The 17,348-nt window shown below is 43.9% G+C and overlaps 1 protein-coding gene across 2 annotated transcripts in view; it reads left to right on the forward strand.

Moving 5' to 3' along the window:
• The window catches only part of SUDS3 (SIN3A corepressor complex component SDS3), a 92,391-nt gene extending 75,266 nt beyond the window's left edge, over positions 1–17,125 (forward strand). For both annotated transcript variants that reach the window (XR_011385215.2, XR_011385216.2), the window contains exons 12-13: positions 15,954–16,034; positions 16,611–17,125. The gene's annotated coding sequence lies outside the window, so the exon portion shown is untranslated. The remainder of the gene's footprint in view (positions 1–15,953; positions 16,035–16,610) is intronic.
• The last annotated feature ends 223 nt before the right edge of the window (positions 17,126–17,348 follow it).

Raw genomic sequence — 17,348 nt, forward strand, 5'->3', positions numbered from 1 at the left:
AGCATGGGGGCGTGAGAAAGGTTTTGAAGAAGTTGTTAAATCTGGGCAGGATGTGGACTGATGGACAAGGAGTCCTGGGAGCTAGAGCATGGATGTTCTACGGTGAGGAGCAGGGACAGGCACCTGGGGCAGGCAGTGGTACTTGGGAAAGGTGAGACGCTTTCAGGCAAGGCATGTGTGCATACCAGTGGGTGATACAGGGACAGCCGAGAAGGCAGAGGGGGTAGATTTGGAAGAACCTCATTTGCCAAGCTGAGCACTTTGCCTTTGGCCTGAAAGAGGTTCATCCTTTTATCTGGTATCTCAGCCCAAAGATGGCAGAGTAACCCTTTCTCATCGCCTCTGCAGGCATAGCAAAATATATTTTCCCAAGTCTTCCCAGATTCTCAAGCTGTAAGCCACGGTACCATCCTTGCCACCCTGTCCTTTCAGCCCCAAGCCCATCAGCAAAGCCTGTGAGGTTAAGCTTCCTAGTATGTGTCAATACCTGTTCCATTTGTGAACACCGGTTCATGACAAATCTCCATCTAGAATGTAAGTGCTGTGAAGTCGAGGACCATGTCTTTTCTGGTCACTGCTATATCCCCATCGTATGTCGCCATACCTGGGCCATAGTCGTTGGTCAGTGTCAGTTAGCTGAATGAATGAATGAGTGAAAAGTTCAGAGACTGAGCAGACTCTAGCAACTTTGCATCCAGTTAAACTGAAACCAAAACCATTGAAAAGAGAGGTGATTCTTACCTATGTGTAAAGATCTGCAGAACGAATGATTTCACACAAACCCGTGGGCCCCTCGCTGTCGCCCTTTGGCATGAAATGTGCAAGCTGTGACCAGAAATCGATTCAAGCTCAAAGGTAGGCAGCTGGGGAGAGCACATTTCTAAAATGATTGCTGATGTGTGCTGTGACATAGCAGCCCAGCATGGTGCCACAGAACTGGGAATGACCAAAGCAAATGGCACTGGGCTTTTTGCTTAAGAAATAAGAAAACTTAACCAAAGTAGGGTCTTGAAACAAATCTCATTCATGCTCAATTGTTTAGAAGATGCTTGGATTTAGATTTGATCTGAACGGGCTTTCTAGGTGGGTCCATCTTCAGAATTTACTACTGGGCCATGTTACGGTTTGGCGCATCAGTACAGTTTTCTAGCTTCTGGCTCATAGGTAGTTTCTGAATCTCAGCCATTCTCAGGCAAGTCCGTAAATTCCAAGACTCCTGTTGCTGGAAGTTCCTAAAAAATTATTCTGTGCAGAGAAGATTTTATTTAGTAAACATTTACTGAGGGTTGACTCTGCCACGCATCCTGGGTTAGCGAAGAAGAACCAGATTTAGTCTCCAGTTTCAAAGTTGCTCCCCAAGGCAGAGAACAAATCTCAGTCTGTTGTTCTTTTCTTACACAATGCCTGACTCAGTTGTCGGACAGGAATATTTGCCATTTTTTCGACTATTCAGTGTTAGGATTGCCATTCTGTCTTTGGAAGCTTTTCCGTTATATGCATCTTGGGAGAGGTAGAGCCCTCCTCCTCCTGTAGGAGCTCCAAAGGTGAGGTAACGACCTTTCCGGATCCTTTGCAGCCCAGGTATAAACATGGCCTAGACTTGGCAGTCAGATGCACACGCAGGAGACTCTGTAAGTGAGAGTGGTGTTACGCACAAGTACGGGCAGTGGGAGATGTGTTTTGAAGGTGGCAGGAGCAGAACTGGGTAGCTAGATGGCAGTAATGGTGCCAACGGGAGCACTCAGTGCCTGGTGCCGGCTGGCACTGAGGTTGCAGCTGGAGCCCCCTCCAGCTTGGGTTGCCGTTCTGTCCTCCCTGAACTGCCGTCTTGCTGCCTGAGTTTGGCAGATCCTGGCTGCTGGCAGCCTTGCCTTTTGCCTAACCATTTGCTTTGCCTGGCTCTCTAACCTTCCTGGTCATTTTTGTGAGCTCCCAGCCATCCCAGGAATACTAAAAAATATCAGAGTTGGTTTCTTTTGCCTGCAGTGCAAACTCTTGGTCCAGTAACCCAGGAAGAACATGAAGGTCACATTTTTACTTGTCAGTAATTCAATTTAATTTTGTATTTGGCGCTCCCTGTAACGTTGGGTGGTAGATACTTAACCTATATCACCATCACATTCCTTCTTCCCACCCATCTTATTTTATAGGAACAGTTAAAGGTAGTTTTTAGTGTTATGAAAGCACAGAAAATTGAAGAGTCGAGGGAAATGCCACAGATAATCCCACCATTCTAATTCAACAAGTTTTACTTGGATTTTCACCTTCTTAATGTGTATTTTCTTGTAAATTCATGAATATATTTAATATAAGCCATTCTTTATGCTATAGAAAGCATTTTAATTTAATTTTATTGCATTACCCAGCATTTCCCCTGTGATTTCTGCATTCACAGTGACAAGTTTTACTACAAAAATGCTGTTATGAAAGTTTATATTTTTATTTAAAAATTAAAGCACGTAGAAGTTACAAAACTATTGTAGTAAACATCTGTCCTCTCCTCTTAGATCACTTGTTAACATTTTGTTAGATTTTATGTCTATCTTTGAAAATAGTTTGAAGAAATGACACTTAAACCTCTTCGCAGTTCAGCATGCATTTTTCTGAGTCTAAGGACTTTCTGCCACATAACTACAATACCATTACCATGGTTAAGAAAATTAACAGGGGTCAGCGCCATGGCATAGTAGGCTAAACCTCTGCCTGTGGCGCTGGCATCCCATACGGGCGCCAGTTCAAGTCCCTAATGGCCTGGGAAAGCAGTGGAATGTGGTCCAAGTGCTTGGGTCCCTGTACCCGTGTGGAAGACCTGAAAGAAGCTCCTGGTTCCTGGCTTTCGATCAGCCCAGCTCCGGCCTTTGAGGCCATTTGGGGAGTGAACCAGTGGGTGGAAGATCTTTCTCTATGTGTAACTCTGCCTCGCAAATAAATAAATGAATCTTAAGAAACCCAATAATTTCATAGTATCATCTAGTCCATATTCAGAATTCCCCAGTGTGTTCCATAATACCTAGGTTTTTGTGCCTGACTCTTCCTTTGTTAAGTTCCTAGGGGCTTGAATAGTACCAAGTTTGGGGGAATGTATTTCATGTACCTGGACCATTGCTGTTTCCCCAGTTAGTTCCTGGCTGGCTTCTGGGTGGTCCATGCATTCAGATTCCTCTCTGGAGTTTCTACTGATGGTGGCCCCTCGTGCGGTAGGGGCAGGTACTCACTAACGCCTACCCTGTGCCCTCCTTCCTTCCTTTCATATCTAGTCTTGAAGGCAGGAAACCTTGGCCTGACTCATTGCACTGGTTTTCCTCTAGCCCAAATCCCTTTAAGGTTCAGGCTTTTGAAATGTAAAAGCCTTTCTTTATATAAGGTCATGTCATCAGCAAGTAAAGACAATTTCACTTCCTCCTTTCCCATTTATTCCCTTCTCTTACCTAATTGCTTGGCAAAGAGTCCCAGTGCTGTATTAAACAGAAGTGGTCAAAGTGAGCATCTCTGTCTTTTTCTTGCATTTTTCAATTAAAAGTAAAATAAAACCATAAAAGAACATTTTCTCCAGCTTTCAGCCACTTATGATCTGACCACTCAAATAGAGACGTGTTGTTGGACCACACAGCACGCAGTTGGCGAGCAAAAAGAACATGAGTTAATCTTTCAAAACGTTATATTGCCTTATTTGTTCTCTGCAGACATCAACGTATGTGTTTAGTTCTCATGTCTCAGGATGGCCAAGTAAAACACTTCTGAACTAGACCACTGATCCTGTCATCCTAAATCCTGTACTACTTTTTTTTTGTGTATAGTTTCTTCATGTTTCTCAAATATATGTTTTTAGATACAATTCACACATTGGCAAGTCATTACCAGTTAGTCATAAAAAGCTGTTGTCCTGTTCCCCCGTCTCCTAGGCTACTCTACCTCTCCCCAGGGCCACTTCAGGGCAATGGGTGAAGGCCTAGATGGGCAGGGCACCTTCGGGACCCTGTCTACACCTGTTGTGATGGGTCAGTGCCAGGACTGCAGGATACCTCTGTGGAGCAAATATCGTCGAATCACGTTTCCCTCTTGCTTCATCCCTTCCCTGGCAGCCTGTTTCCACGCAGAATGAAGCTCCAGCCACTTCTCGCAACACAGAAAGCATCATGGTCTCTGGTCTCTGCCTCCCTCATGAGCTGCTCCTCGTTATTTCCCCACATTGTTGTGCCCCGTCCCTGCTACCTGTGTTCTGTCCAGACTGGACTTTTGGGTACCTTATAGGTTCCATGCTCCTGCTGGATTTTGGGTCTTTTCACAGTTGTTCCCTCACTAATCCCCATCAACCTCTAGGTCCTGATCCTGGGTTATGTGACATTTCTTCTTGGACCTTCCAGGTCTAGGGTGAGGCTTCCTGTGGCTCTGAATTTCTTTCGTTGTAGAATTGATCACGCAGTGTCTTACTGCTGCTGCTGTCCTGTTGGGACTCTCACCCCTAGGAGGCTAGCGGCAATTCTTTGCTTCCTCATCATTTGACCCTAAGTGTCTAACATCATACTAAATGTTCACTGGAAGAATTAATGAGGTTTACATGCACCTCCACGTGTATATGTGTGTGTTATGTACACAAGACGCACACATGAGGAAGAGGTGGAGCGAATGGAGATGGGAAGCAGGAGGCGGGAGGATCTGGGGCTTGGCTAAAGTTGCTAAATGGGAGCGCTGGTGCCAGCGTGTAGGAGGAGATATTGTAAACTCGGATAGCCTGGTGGAAGGATGCTAGCAGAACCAATACCAGCTGGGTCAGGAGATCGTTTTACAGAAAATTTACATCCTAGGTACCTCATTGTGGCATCCTCAGGCTGGTTAAGGATGAAAGTTTGGAGAAAAACTTGGGTTTCCATACCTTTACAGTATGAAGAAAGCAAGAAAATAAGCATGGGAAATCTACCTCTCATGCCCTGACCGAAAGAACAAAGAGACTCCTCTTCCTTGCATTTTCTTCCTTGTGAGCTAAGAGAGAACAGAATAGGGGAATGAGGTTTCGTGGTAAAGCTGTTTCCTTCCTGATTGAAGATATCTGGCCATTTGGAGTGTGCAACTATTGACTGGATGGCCACAGTTCTTTCCTGTAGAGAGAAAGTAGAGAGAAAAATAACTTTCCAAGGGGTTTGCCGTCTCTGCCAAGGCCCTGCAACATGAGACTGAGCCGGTCAGGCAGGTGAGTACACCCAGGCTGAGTCAAAGGCACTCGTGTCGTTAGAGGATGGCAGGGCAGCTGTTCTGCTAGTGAACAGATCGTCCCAGGTGTTTGCTGGTAATTCTGTGATAGAAGCTACCTAAGGATGTTATTGTGTAAGCCAGATTGTGAATGTATCACGTACACACATATGTACGTATAGTCCTTAGCTCAAACTTAAGAGCATAGCACCGTCCAGTAGGCCTATGTCAGCCACATGTGGAGTTTACATTTTTCTAGTAGCTAGTTGCATTATAAAAGTAAAAACAGAATAATTAATTTTAATACTTTCTTTTAACTTATAATATCAAAATTGAAATGTGACTGCAACATGTAATCAATATAAAAATCATGAGATAGTATATACTTCCTCCCCCATATTTAGTGATTGAATCCCAGGGTGTATTTCATACTTACAGCACCTGTTAATTCTTGCCAAGTGCTCGGTAGCCCCATGTAACTGGTGGTTGCTATGTTGGACAGCACGGAATGTAGGACAATGCCTTTTAAACGTTTTTGACCAGCATAAAAATGCATGTTTAGTTGTATCTCAGTATATACACACATATATTTATAAAGAAGCAAAATTTTATGTCACAATTACTCTGTCATGCTATAGATAGCACACTCTGATATTTTCTATTCTGTTTCATTTCATTAAGAAAAAATCCTGGTCATGACCCACTAACCCACTAAATTGACTTAATGGTTATGCAGGGTGAAGGTCTGCAGTTTGAAAACCACTGGTGTGGAAAGCAGGAGGGGTTGCCCCTTGAATGAGAGGTTAAAGGGTCAGGTTCTAATGTTAGTGCTTAGCACAAAAATCTCGTGTGGCCCAAATTACCTCAGATTGCACTGAATCTTCACAATGTCACAAGGCAAGAATTAACTTCTCTTGTTTCTCTTTGTATTTTGATTATGACCTTCCCCACCCTGAGACACTGGGGCCAAATTCTAAAGAGTGGCAGAATATGGGGCTGGTACCGTGGCTCACTAGGTTAATTCTCCGCCTGCAGTGCCGGCATCCCATATGGGCGCTGGGTTCTAGTCCCGGCTGCTCTTCTTCCAGTCCAGCTCTCCTCTGTGGCCCGAGAGTGCAGTGGAGGATGGCCCAAGTGCTTGGGCCCCTGCACGCACATGGGAGACCAGGAGGAAGCACCTGGCTCCTGGCTTCGGATCGGCTTAGCTCCAGCTGTAGCTGCCATTTGGGGAGTGAACCAGCAGAAGGAAGACCCTTCTCTCTGTCTCTCTCTCTCACTGTCTAACTCTATCTGTCAAACAAACAAACAAACAAACAAAAAGAGTGGCAGAATAAAATTTTCCTCTCATAATTGAATCAAAATAAGTTTGTGTGTGTGTGTGTGTGTGACAAATACAGCAAATTGAATTAATATTATTTTTTGTTTGTGTGTGTGTGAAATCTTATAGGATCTATGAAATGGCCTTGGCGTGAGGGCTATGCTCAAATTGTTTACAGCATAAAATGTTTATTTTCTTCCAAAGTAAAGTTAAGAAAACACATTAGTATAGTATGTTTAGAATGGTGGAGGGAAGAAAAAGCCCTCTCTTACAGTATTGCAGGTCCAGAAATGGTTAGGAGATTATATACCATTTTAACAAAGGGCAGTAAATTTGTGAGGGAGTGACAAGGCAAACTGAAAGGGGTTTAGGTTCTAGGGTTGGTAAATTGTGGGAAGGTAACTATATGGAGAAAACTTACAGAAGTCAAGGTTATTATCCAAAGAATGCTAGTAATAGCTAACATTGATTGAGTGCTTACTATGTGATGGTTCCAGGTTAAGCACTTTCCAGGACCACATTTACTCTTCAAAATCAGCCTTATGATATAGGAGCTATTATTAGCTTATTTTATAGATAAAGAACTGAGGCTTAGAGACTCAGTTAATTTGCCCAAGATAGACTCCAGGTGATGAATCCAGAAATTCTAGCTTCAGTTTATTTTTTTTAAAGATTTATTTTATTTATTTGAAAGTCAGAGTTGCACAGAAAGAGAAAGAGAGGCAGAGAGAGGGAGAGAGGTCCTCCATCTGCTGGCACACCCCCCAGTTGGCCACTACAGCAGGAGCTGCTCAAATCCAAAGTCAGGAGCCAGGACCCTCCTCTGGGTCTTCCCACATGGGTACAGGGGCCCAAGAACTTGGTCCATTTTCCTAGCTTTAGGTTAAGTTCTTAACCATTATATATAACAAAGTAGGGTAAAAAGCTTTCAAAAGCAGCCATATGAACTCAGAGGCCTAACCACTTTGGGTGGAAATGTTAAATTCAGCAAAAACCTTATGTGCCCCAACAGCAACAGAAGATAGTAGTATTTTAGAGTCAATGCAATTGTAATGACAACAATTCATATTTTTGATATGTACTGTGTGTAGTTCTTGTATGCTTTGTAAATGTTGGCTTATGTGGCCAGGTTTATCAGTAGTCCCATTTCACAGAAAGGAAACCAAGGTATGGAGTAGTAAAGCACCTTGCCCAGTATCACCGAGCTAGTAACTGGCAGCTGAGATTTCACTCCAGGTGATCTCAGTGTCTGTGTGTTTTACTGTCGTGATTATCTACCGCTCAGCACAGCAAGAACAAGCTGTTTATAGTATTGAATGTAAGTGAAGGCCCTGGTATCTTAAGACTGGGAATATAAAGGTGTTAGTGAGAACCAATGTGAACAAGGATTTGAAGGTTTGAAAAAAATTCAGATTCAAATTCGGAGGGTCCAGAAATGCTGTTATTTCAGGGCTGGAGGTTGGGGAGAAGATATCTAGATGCTTGGCTTAGCCTGAAATGGCAAAGTGGCACTCACGTGAGAATGTTGACATCTGCTGTAGACTGAAACCTATCCCCAAGGTGATGGTGTTTGGGAGGTGATGAGATCATCAGATACCACCCTCAGGAACGGGATTAATGCCCATATAAAAAGAGGCTCCCCTTTCTCCTTCCACGTGAGGGCACAGTCTTTGCCCTTTCCATCCTTCTGCCTCGCGAGGACTCCGTGTTTTCCATTTGTCTTCTTGACAAGGTGAGGATGAGGATATTGGGGCCATCTTTGAAACAGAGAGGCCAGTTCTTACTTAGTCTCAGGCATTTTGTTCAAGCAGCAAAATGTACTGAGACAAAATTCCATCTAAAAATTTAAGGCATATCCTGTGGCTCGTGTGGGAGATCTAAAGGATTTGGGGCAGAGGAATGGAGAGATTGTGGCCATGTGTGTTAGAAAGCGCAGGGCATTCATGGGTGCAGTGAGGAAGTGGAGGCAGGGAGACCTCCCGGGTGACACCTTGGCCAGAGGGGAGAGCATGGTGGGGATTTGAGAAATATTTCAGTGGCAGAAAATTTGGCTTAGCAAGTGACTAATTTTAGGGACAATGGAAAGAGAGGATCCAAAAATGAAGTAAGATCTCAGATGAGTGGCTGGTTTGTGAATCTGGGGAAAGTGACAGAAATGAAATATATCACCTTAAAAAATGAAAATAATATAATATGCCTTTGAAGCAGGATAAATGGAGGAAAATTCTTCAGTTAAGGGACTTAAGATCCCTATATATAACCCACTTTTATTTATGGCATGAAATGTGTTTTTACAAAAATGTATGTGGGGCTGGTCCTGTGGCATAGCTGGTAAAGCTGCTGCCTGCGGAGCTGGCATCCCATGTGGGCATGGGTTTGAGTCCCAGCTGTTCCACTTCCGATCCAGCTCTCTGCTATGGCCTGGGAAAGCAGTAGAAGATGGCTCAAGTCTTTGGGCCCCTGCACTACCTGGGAGACCCGGAAGAAGCTCCTGGCTCCTGGCTTCAGATCGGCACAGTTCTGGCCTTTGCAGCCAAGTGGGGAGTGAAGCAGTGGATGGAAGACCTCTCTGTCTCTGTCTCTCTCTGCCCCTGCCTCTCTGTAACTCTGCCTTTCAAACAAGTAAATAAATCTTAAAAAAAAAATATGTGTAGGAATAGGAATTTAGACTAGTAAATACAATTCCAATTAAGATGCCCACGTCCCATATCAGAGTACCTAGGTTTGATACCCAGCTCCAGTTCCTGATTGCGACTTCTCAGTAATGTTGAAGTGGGAAACAGAACTGATGATTCAGTAATTGGCTTCCGTCCACCCCTGTGAGACATGTGGCTGAGTTTCTGGTTCCCTGCTTGACATTGGCTCAGTTCTGGCTGTTGCAGGCATCGGAGGAGTCATCTAGTGATGAGAGCCCTCTCTCAGTGTTTATCTGTCTCTCTGCCTCTCAAATAAATAGTTAAGATATGTGTGTATTAGAATAAAAAACAAAAGAAAAAGAAAAAAGAAAAAAAAAGAATAAAAAAACAGAAAAAAAGAGATATGTGTGTATTAATCTGGCATCATATTGTATATAATTTTCCCCATCATATATACATCATCTTCCCAAGCCAATTCATATACATCCATGACATCACTATCAATGGCTGTATAGTATTCTGTGTGTATGTAGAGAGGTTCATTTAACCAGCTGACTGTTGATGGAAATTTCAGTGGCTTATAGTTTTTTTTTTTTTAATTGTAACCAACCACGTAAGGAATGACTTTGCATATCTTTGGATTTTTGTGCCAATCATTTATAGGATAAAATCTTCAGAGTAGCTTTACTAGGTCAAAGGGTAAACACATTTAAAATTTTGATAAGTTCTTCTAAATTGCCAGATGGTCAGATTTTTAGGAAAGGGTAATGAGTTCTTCTTTGGTCAAGTAAGGTCAAGGTGCAGAAGATCTGAGGACACTGCCAATGCTCCCTAATCAATTAGTAACACAGGTAGGTCTCTCAATAGAAGTGACAGTTGGAGATGTGCCAAATCAGTATGAAAACTCCAAGCCTCATTGTGATTAAAGACAATAAACTATGATTCAAATATTCACAAAGACATACTAATCACATTAATTATAAAGGCTCTCATGTACTGTGAAAATATATATAAAACATAAAAACATAATTCCATCTTCAGTGTACCATAAAATGAATCCAATGGCTATGACAAATATTAATTACATATTTAAGCAATAATTTTTCTTGCCTCTTTAAATTTAGAAATGCTTTTGCAGGATTGTTCTGATTCCTGAGATCTCTTCATAGCATTTGCAGGTGTCAGTGCCGGTCAGCTAAAGACCACCAGGAGCACTCTGGCAGTTGAACAGTTTGGGATTGTTACTCATTGCAGTGAGGGAAAGCAGGTGCCAAGGGAGCCATGGGGCATCTTATTGAGAGGGACTGAGAAAGGATTTGTTACAGGATTTGGACTTGAGAAACTAGGGCTTTGCTCTGGATTGGGAGTAAAGAAGTGGGAGTAAATACAATTGGATAGCTTAATAAATCTTATCTAAAACGAGAGAAGATTGGAGCAGGACCCAGGCTGTAGTTGGTGAAGAAGCAGCAGCTATCTGTGTCTGCTAGGATCGGGGATATTTGGTCGTTTTTGTGGTTGAACACTTCATATTTTGTCTGTGTTCCAGAATGCTTGTTTTTGACCTGCTCCTTCGTGACCTCAGAGTGCCCTTTCTGATGTTGATTTTCTTTCAAATTGTTTATGTTCAGCAGGAGAATGCCAGGTCCTACCTGTGAATTCCAGCAGATCTAACACCAGGGCCAAGCTGATAGTATTAGGCCAGGTCCTGGATGTCAGGGCAGCTCTCCTCTTCCTCACAAAAAAACAAGTTCCCACTGCCTTTGCCTGGATGATCCTTCCTGATCCTTCACGTTTCAGCTTCAACCTGACTTCCTAAGGATAGTCTTTCCCCTGGAAAGAAACAGGTCAGGTCTTCTTCCGACATAGCCCTCCACACCTTCTGCTTCACCTTTGACGCACCCGTCTCAGTTGTAATTGCCTGACTGTGCCAGCAGTCGTCCAACAGCAGTCTTGGCAGCTCGCTGTGAGCTCCAGGAGAGCAGGGGCCATGTCCATCTTTTTCTTCTCAGTATCCCCAGCGCCTCCCAGAGCAATGAATGGTGCAGGTGCTCAGTGTTAGTCCTGGATGAGAGAACTGAATGGACACAAGACGAGAGCTCCTTGTGACTCACGACGTCGGTGTCCCACAGCCCAGACCGGTGCTTGACACACAGTAGGTGCTCAGTAGATGCTTGCATAACAGGTCGTGAAGATTTTATGCCAACTTGATTAGGCCACAGGATGTCCAGAGAGCTGGTTAAATGTTATTTCTGAGTTTGTCTGTGAGTATTTCTGGAAGAGATTAACATTTAAATTGGTGGATTGAATAAGGCACGTGACCCTCCCCGGTATGGGTGGGCATCACCTAATCCCCTAAGGCCTGATTAGAGCGAAAGGCAGAGGAAGGTTGAATTCACTCTACCTGAAGGGCTGGCCTGGGACCTTCTCTTTCCCTCTGTGCTCCTGCACCTCGGGCCTCCAGACCTGGGCTGGGGTCTGTCCAGCTCTCAGGCCTTCAAATGATGCCTCCAGCTTTCCTGCGTCTCCACTGTGCGGGTGACAGGTGCTGGGACTTCTCAGCCTCCACCGTGTGAGCAAATTCCTTATAGCAATTCTCTGCATGTGTATATCTGTGTCTGTGTCTAAATCTAGAAAAAATATATAATAGGTTTTATTTCTCTGGATAATATATGACCTAATTCTTTTCCATTCTTATCATTTTGTCCGAGAAACCTTTCCAGTGGCTCCAATGATCCCAAATAATCGAGGATGCTTGATGTGAATGTAGTTAGTGGTAAAAGTTTTGGCATGTGCAGTGGAAAGAAGGGGCCATCAAAGAAGGAGGTACCTTTTTCTGAAGAGAGGAGAGAACTTCCACTTTGATTATGGCCTTGTCTAAATAAGGTCAGAGTTTGTGAACTCAAGAGGCTTCCATAGCCTTGGCAGCTCATGACAAGAGCCTTGGGTGATTACTGATGATAAATAAGAGTGTCAATTGTTAAATCAACAACGGGAGTCACTGTGCACTTATTCCATCTCTGTCCTTAATGTGTTGTATTATGAGAATTAACAGTAAAACTACTACTAAAATAGTGCTTTATACTTTGTGTGTCTGTGTGGGTATAATCTGTTGAATTCTTTCCTTAATATATACTAAGTTGATCTTCTGTATATAAAGATAATTAAAAATGAACCTTAATGAAGAATGGGATGGGAGAGGGAGTAGGAGATGGGATAATTTGTGGGTGGGAGGGTGATTATGAGGGGAAAAACTGCTATAATCCAGAAGTTGTACTTTTGAAATTCATATTTATTAAATAAAAGTTTTCTTAAAAAAGAAACAGCTGAGTCAGTTTGCATTCAAGTTGAAATAAATTGTGTAATAAATTAAAAAAAAAAGTTTAGGCGTATGGAGAAGTTAGCTGGACACCATTTTGAAATGTGAGGTTTGACCCAAATTTGCTCCTCTTTGCTCCATACACCTTTTTATCTCCTCAGAAGCTCTGCACGGTCTCAGACCAAATAAAGACTCCCTAGAACCCAAGGGTGGCTGTCAGAGCCCGGCACACTTCCTTGTTGGGAAGCCATAAACACAATTACCAGATCATTAAGGATTTTCAAAGAGGCGCTTTGAAGCAACGTGTGTGGAATTGCCTGGTTGGGCATGAGCTGTGTCCTGCACACACCAGCCTCCCTGTTGGCAGCCATCTAGGAGAAGACAAAGTATTGTGAACTGACACAGCTTAGTGGCAGGCGTGGGGAAAGCTGACAGGGACAGCCAGGCTCCACTCATGGCCCTGATGCTCCTTGGCTGTTGTCCCCTTGGATAATACACCAGCTCGGGCTTGCCGAGCCTGTTTACTCACGTATGAAATAGCGTAGTGGAGGATTGGTGGTGTCTTAGGTTTTTGTTACTACGACTGAAATACCTGCGAGAGGCCACTCGGGAAGGAAGAGATTTATTTCAGCTAAATGCTCTGGAGGTTCGCAGTCTGAGACCAAGTAGCCCCATTAGTCTGGTGTCTGATGAGGGTGGAGGCTGGCAGTGGGGGGATGTGTAGGGCACACTCCAGTGCTGAGCCAGAGAGCTGGCAGACAGGGAGCTTGGCTTGCATACTCAGTCCTCTCAGAAACCTGCCTTCCAAGGGCATGTCCCCAGTGACCAAAGGACATACCGCCAGGGTACGTTTGTGCCAAGGGTCGTTTGGATATTTATAACACCACCCATGGGCCATACAAGATTATCAGCCTAAAAATTCGCCTGCTATAGATTTGTTGAATTTCACGTCCTGCCTGCAGCTGCCTTGACTGAGCCAGAGAAGGCCAGACCAAATGATTTTGAAGGCCTTATACGACTTGTGGGCTGGACATTCCCCTGCCTTGCACTAGGCCTACCTTGCAGATACTAAAATTGAATCAAACCCCCACCCTTAATTTATCAACTGCTAACATGAATACGTTAACTGTTAACATAAGACCTTGGAGTTTAAAAGTCTATATGAGGGAAGAAATCAAATCTTGTCCCAAACCTCTACCCCTTGAACTAGTTTGCTAGGACCCCCATAACACAGTCCACAGACTGGGTGGTTTAAGCAATGGGAACTTATTTTCCCACAGTTCTGAGATCAAGGTGTCAGCAGGATTGATTCCTCCGGAGTGCCCAGAGGGAAGGATCAGCCAGGCCTCTCTCCCTGGCTGGTGGATGCCGGCTCCTGCCTGTGTTCTCCCATCATAGTCCTTCTGTGGTGTCCAGACTCCTTTTTATAAAGACTCCAGTCATACTGGATTAGGGCCCACTCTAAAATGACCTCATCTTCAAACAGTGCCACCTAGGGGTTAGGACTTTCAGCATATGAATTTGGGGAGGACACAGTTCCAACCCAAAACACCCTCCAGAGCCTAGGCAGTTCCTCTCATAAAATAAGTGTATTTCCCCATCCTTTGCGGCTGTGTGGACCTTTTGACTGGCTCTGACCAATGGGACATTAGTAGACGTGAAGCAAGCAGGATTCTGAAACGTGCCCCTGTGTTTCTTTCAGTCTAGTTCCTCTACAGATGCGTTTAGCCTGAGAAAAATCCCCAGGCTCGTCTGACACAGCATGAGAGGCCTGAACTATGAAACCAAGTTGTCCCAGTCATCCCAGCTAAGGCTATCCAAGATCAGCAGTGGCCAGCAAGCCCCTATACATGTGAGTGAGTCCAACCAAGATCAGCAGAGGTACCCAGATAACCTGCAGCTAACCATAGGCATATGAACAAGGCAGTGAAATCAGGTGAACCCAGCCCAGAGCAGCTGAACTCAACATCACTGCTGCTTGTTACACAGCCTTACTGGGTGGAACACAGGACTGAGCCAAGATTAGCAATACTTGAATCAAGAGGACCCATGAAGGAGTGCACAGCCCTTTGGGTAAGTATTAAGTGAATTGCAGCCATGACATTACAGTGTTTCACAAAACCTTGAGTTTTTTTTTAAAGATTTATTTATTTATATTTTAGAAAACTTTTATTTAATAAATATAAATTTCAAAAGTACAACTTCTGGATTACAGTGGTTTTTTCCCCCCATAACCACCCTCCCACCCCTTAAGGGCTGATTCTGAGGGTAGAGTGCTGTTTAGGGCACTTGCCATTCTATGAGTCTGCTGTGTATCCGGTTTCCCATGTTAGATCGTTCTCTCCTTTTTAATTGTATCAATTATTATTAGCAGACACTGAAAACCTTGAGTTCTGTGTAAAAGTCAGGGGTTACCAATACAGAATAACATAACTATGTAATGATCTGGGTGAAAGTGTTGGCATGAATAAAGCTGACAGATCAGACACTTGCTATAATGTATAAACTTGAGCCTACACTCCTGCACAATAACCATTCGGTGTTATATAATATCTCTTCTGTGTGGAATCTGTTTTATAAGTTTTCAAAAAATATTGATTATGTCTTTGAAAGGTAGAGTTACAGAGAGGGACACACACACACACACACACACACGAAGAGATCGATGTTACATTCTTTGGTTTACTTCACAAATGGCCGCAATGGCTAGGCCAGGGTTGGGCCAGGCTGAAGCCAAGAGCCTGGAACTCCATCCAGGTCTCCCACGTGAGTGGCAGGAGCCCAGGCACTTGGGCCATTGTCTGCTCCCTTCTCAAGTGTATTGGCAGGGAGTTGGATCAAAAGTGGAGCAGCTGGGACTTGAACTGGCATCTGTGTGGGATGCTGGTGTCACAGGTGGCATCTTAACCCATGGTGCCACAACACTGGCCCCTGCATGGATTCTTAGGAACTGCTTACAGGAAAAATGAGGCTCAGAGAATCAAAATGACTTGTTCCAGGTCACATGGATAGCAAGTGGCAGAGCCTTTATCAGATGAGATGTTTGTAATTTTGCTAACATGAGAAAACATGGTATTTTCACGTCTTCTCCTAAGGAAGATTTTGACTTTATGTTTAATTTAAATATTTAATTTTTATTTAAAAGGTAGGGTTTCAGGGAGAAGGAGAGAGATCTTCATCCACTACTTCACTCCCCAAATGGGTGCAATGGCTGAGTCTGGGCCAGGTCAAAGCCAGGAGCCTGGAACTCCAACCAGGTGTCCCACATGGGTTCAGGGGCCCAAGCACTAGGGCCATCTTCTCCTGCTTTCTCAGGAGTATTAGCAGGGAGCTGGATGGGAGGTATAGCCTGCAGGATGTGAACCAGCATTCATTTGGGATGCCTTGTCCCAAGCAGCACCTTAACCTGCTGTGCCACAACACTGGCCCTTGACTTTTTAAACATGAGTAAACTGAGATGAGTACTTCTCTGGAAATCTTCTGTTTTCATTTGCAGATCAAAATGGGCGCAGAGTAGAAGATTGGGAATTCATTCATTCATTCAACAAATGTTGATTGCGGCCCTATTCTGCCTCAGGTACTGTCCCAGGCACTCTTATTTCCAGTTCTGCTGGCTCCCCCCACCCCTTGTTGTCCCATTCGTTTTCTCATCAATCCCTTCTCTTTCATTGTCCTCTGTGAATGTTGACAAAAAGGGTAAAAATGCTTGTTTGTCAGGGTGCATCTGTACAAGACTGATGCTAAAATGGTAATTGCTGTGGGTGCACCTAGACACCTATGTTTTGTAGAGAGATTTAGAGTGTGCTCATCAGCCTAAATACAACACTGCAATTTTGCAGGGGCCCGAATCAGGAGCCGTGTACTACATGTCTTCAGAGGTCACAGTTACTTCCAACCTTTGTCCATTCATGCATCCATTTCGTTGGTTACTCTGTCCTCCACGTGAATTACCCTCTGTGTGACTATACTGAATATACTGAATCTATGGTGGGCATCATTCATTCCATCTCATTAAGAAGGATTGTAGCGCCCCCAATGATGTAGAACTTATTGTATGCCAGCACTGCCCTAAACACTTTGCATATATTAGCTCTGCATATATTGTCTCTGCAACAACCGTATGGGTATGTGCTCTTGTCGTCTTCCTTTACAGATGGGGAAACTTTGACATAGGGAGGTCCTGTGGATGGTGACAGAGCAGGGGATTGAGTTCCGTCCGGCATTTGGATGCAGGGTTTGCCTCATCACTGTCCTTCTCTGGACCACTGTTGGGTGAGTCTGGAGCGTGCTAGGTGGTGAGACTGATGGGATCTGGAAGAGGGTATTTGTTCAAGATAAAACCACTACATATCCAGACCCACTCCAGTAATGGACTCCCTGTCAATCCCACAACCTTTTCAGTCTCACCTTTCTTTTGAAAGTGACCCTCAACAGAGCTTTAGTTATTGCCCATTTTTGGATGAGAAGATCATCAGGGAGAGGAGGAGCAAGGACATCCAAAGGCATTTCATTCAAGCCTCAATTTACTCATCTGTGAAATGGGAACAAACCAGACAAATATTATAACATTAGGTGCTAACTTTTATTGAGCACTTAGTGTGTTTGAGCACTTTGCTGAATACTTTGGCACTTGCATGTTCTCATTTAATTCTTTTTTAAAGTTTTATTGAAAAGCAGGGGGTGAGAGAAAGAGAGAGAGAGAAAGGAAAGAAAGGAAAGAAAGGAAAGAAGGAAGGAAGGAAGGAAGGAAGGAGAAGGAAGAATTATTCATCTGCTGGTTTGCTCCCTAAATGCCTGCAACAACAATGGCTGGGCCAGGCCAAAGTCAGGATCCTGGAGCTCAATTTGAGTCCCCCACGTGGGTGACAGGGACTCAAGCCATCACCTGCTG

The sequence above is a fragment of the Oryctolagus cuniculus genome, chromosome 21 (assembly GCF_051225735.1).
Source record: "Oryctolagus cuniculus isolate XC-2025 breed Fujian yellow rabbit chromosome 21, ASM5122573v1, whole genome shotgun sequence".
In the NCBI taxonomy this organism is placed as follows: Eukaryota; Metazoa; Chordata; class Mammalia; order Lagomorpha; family Leporidae; genus Oryctolagus; species Oryctolagus cuniculus.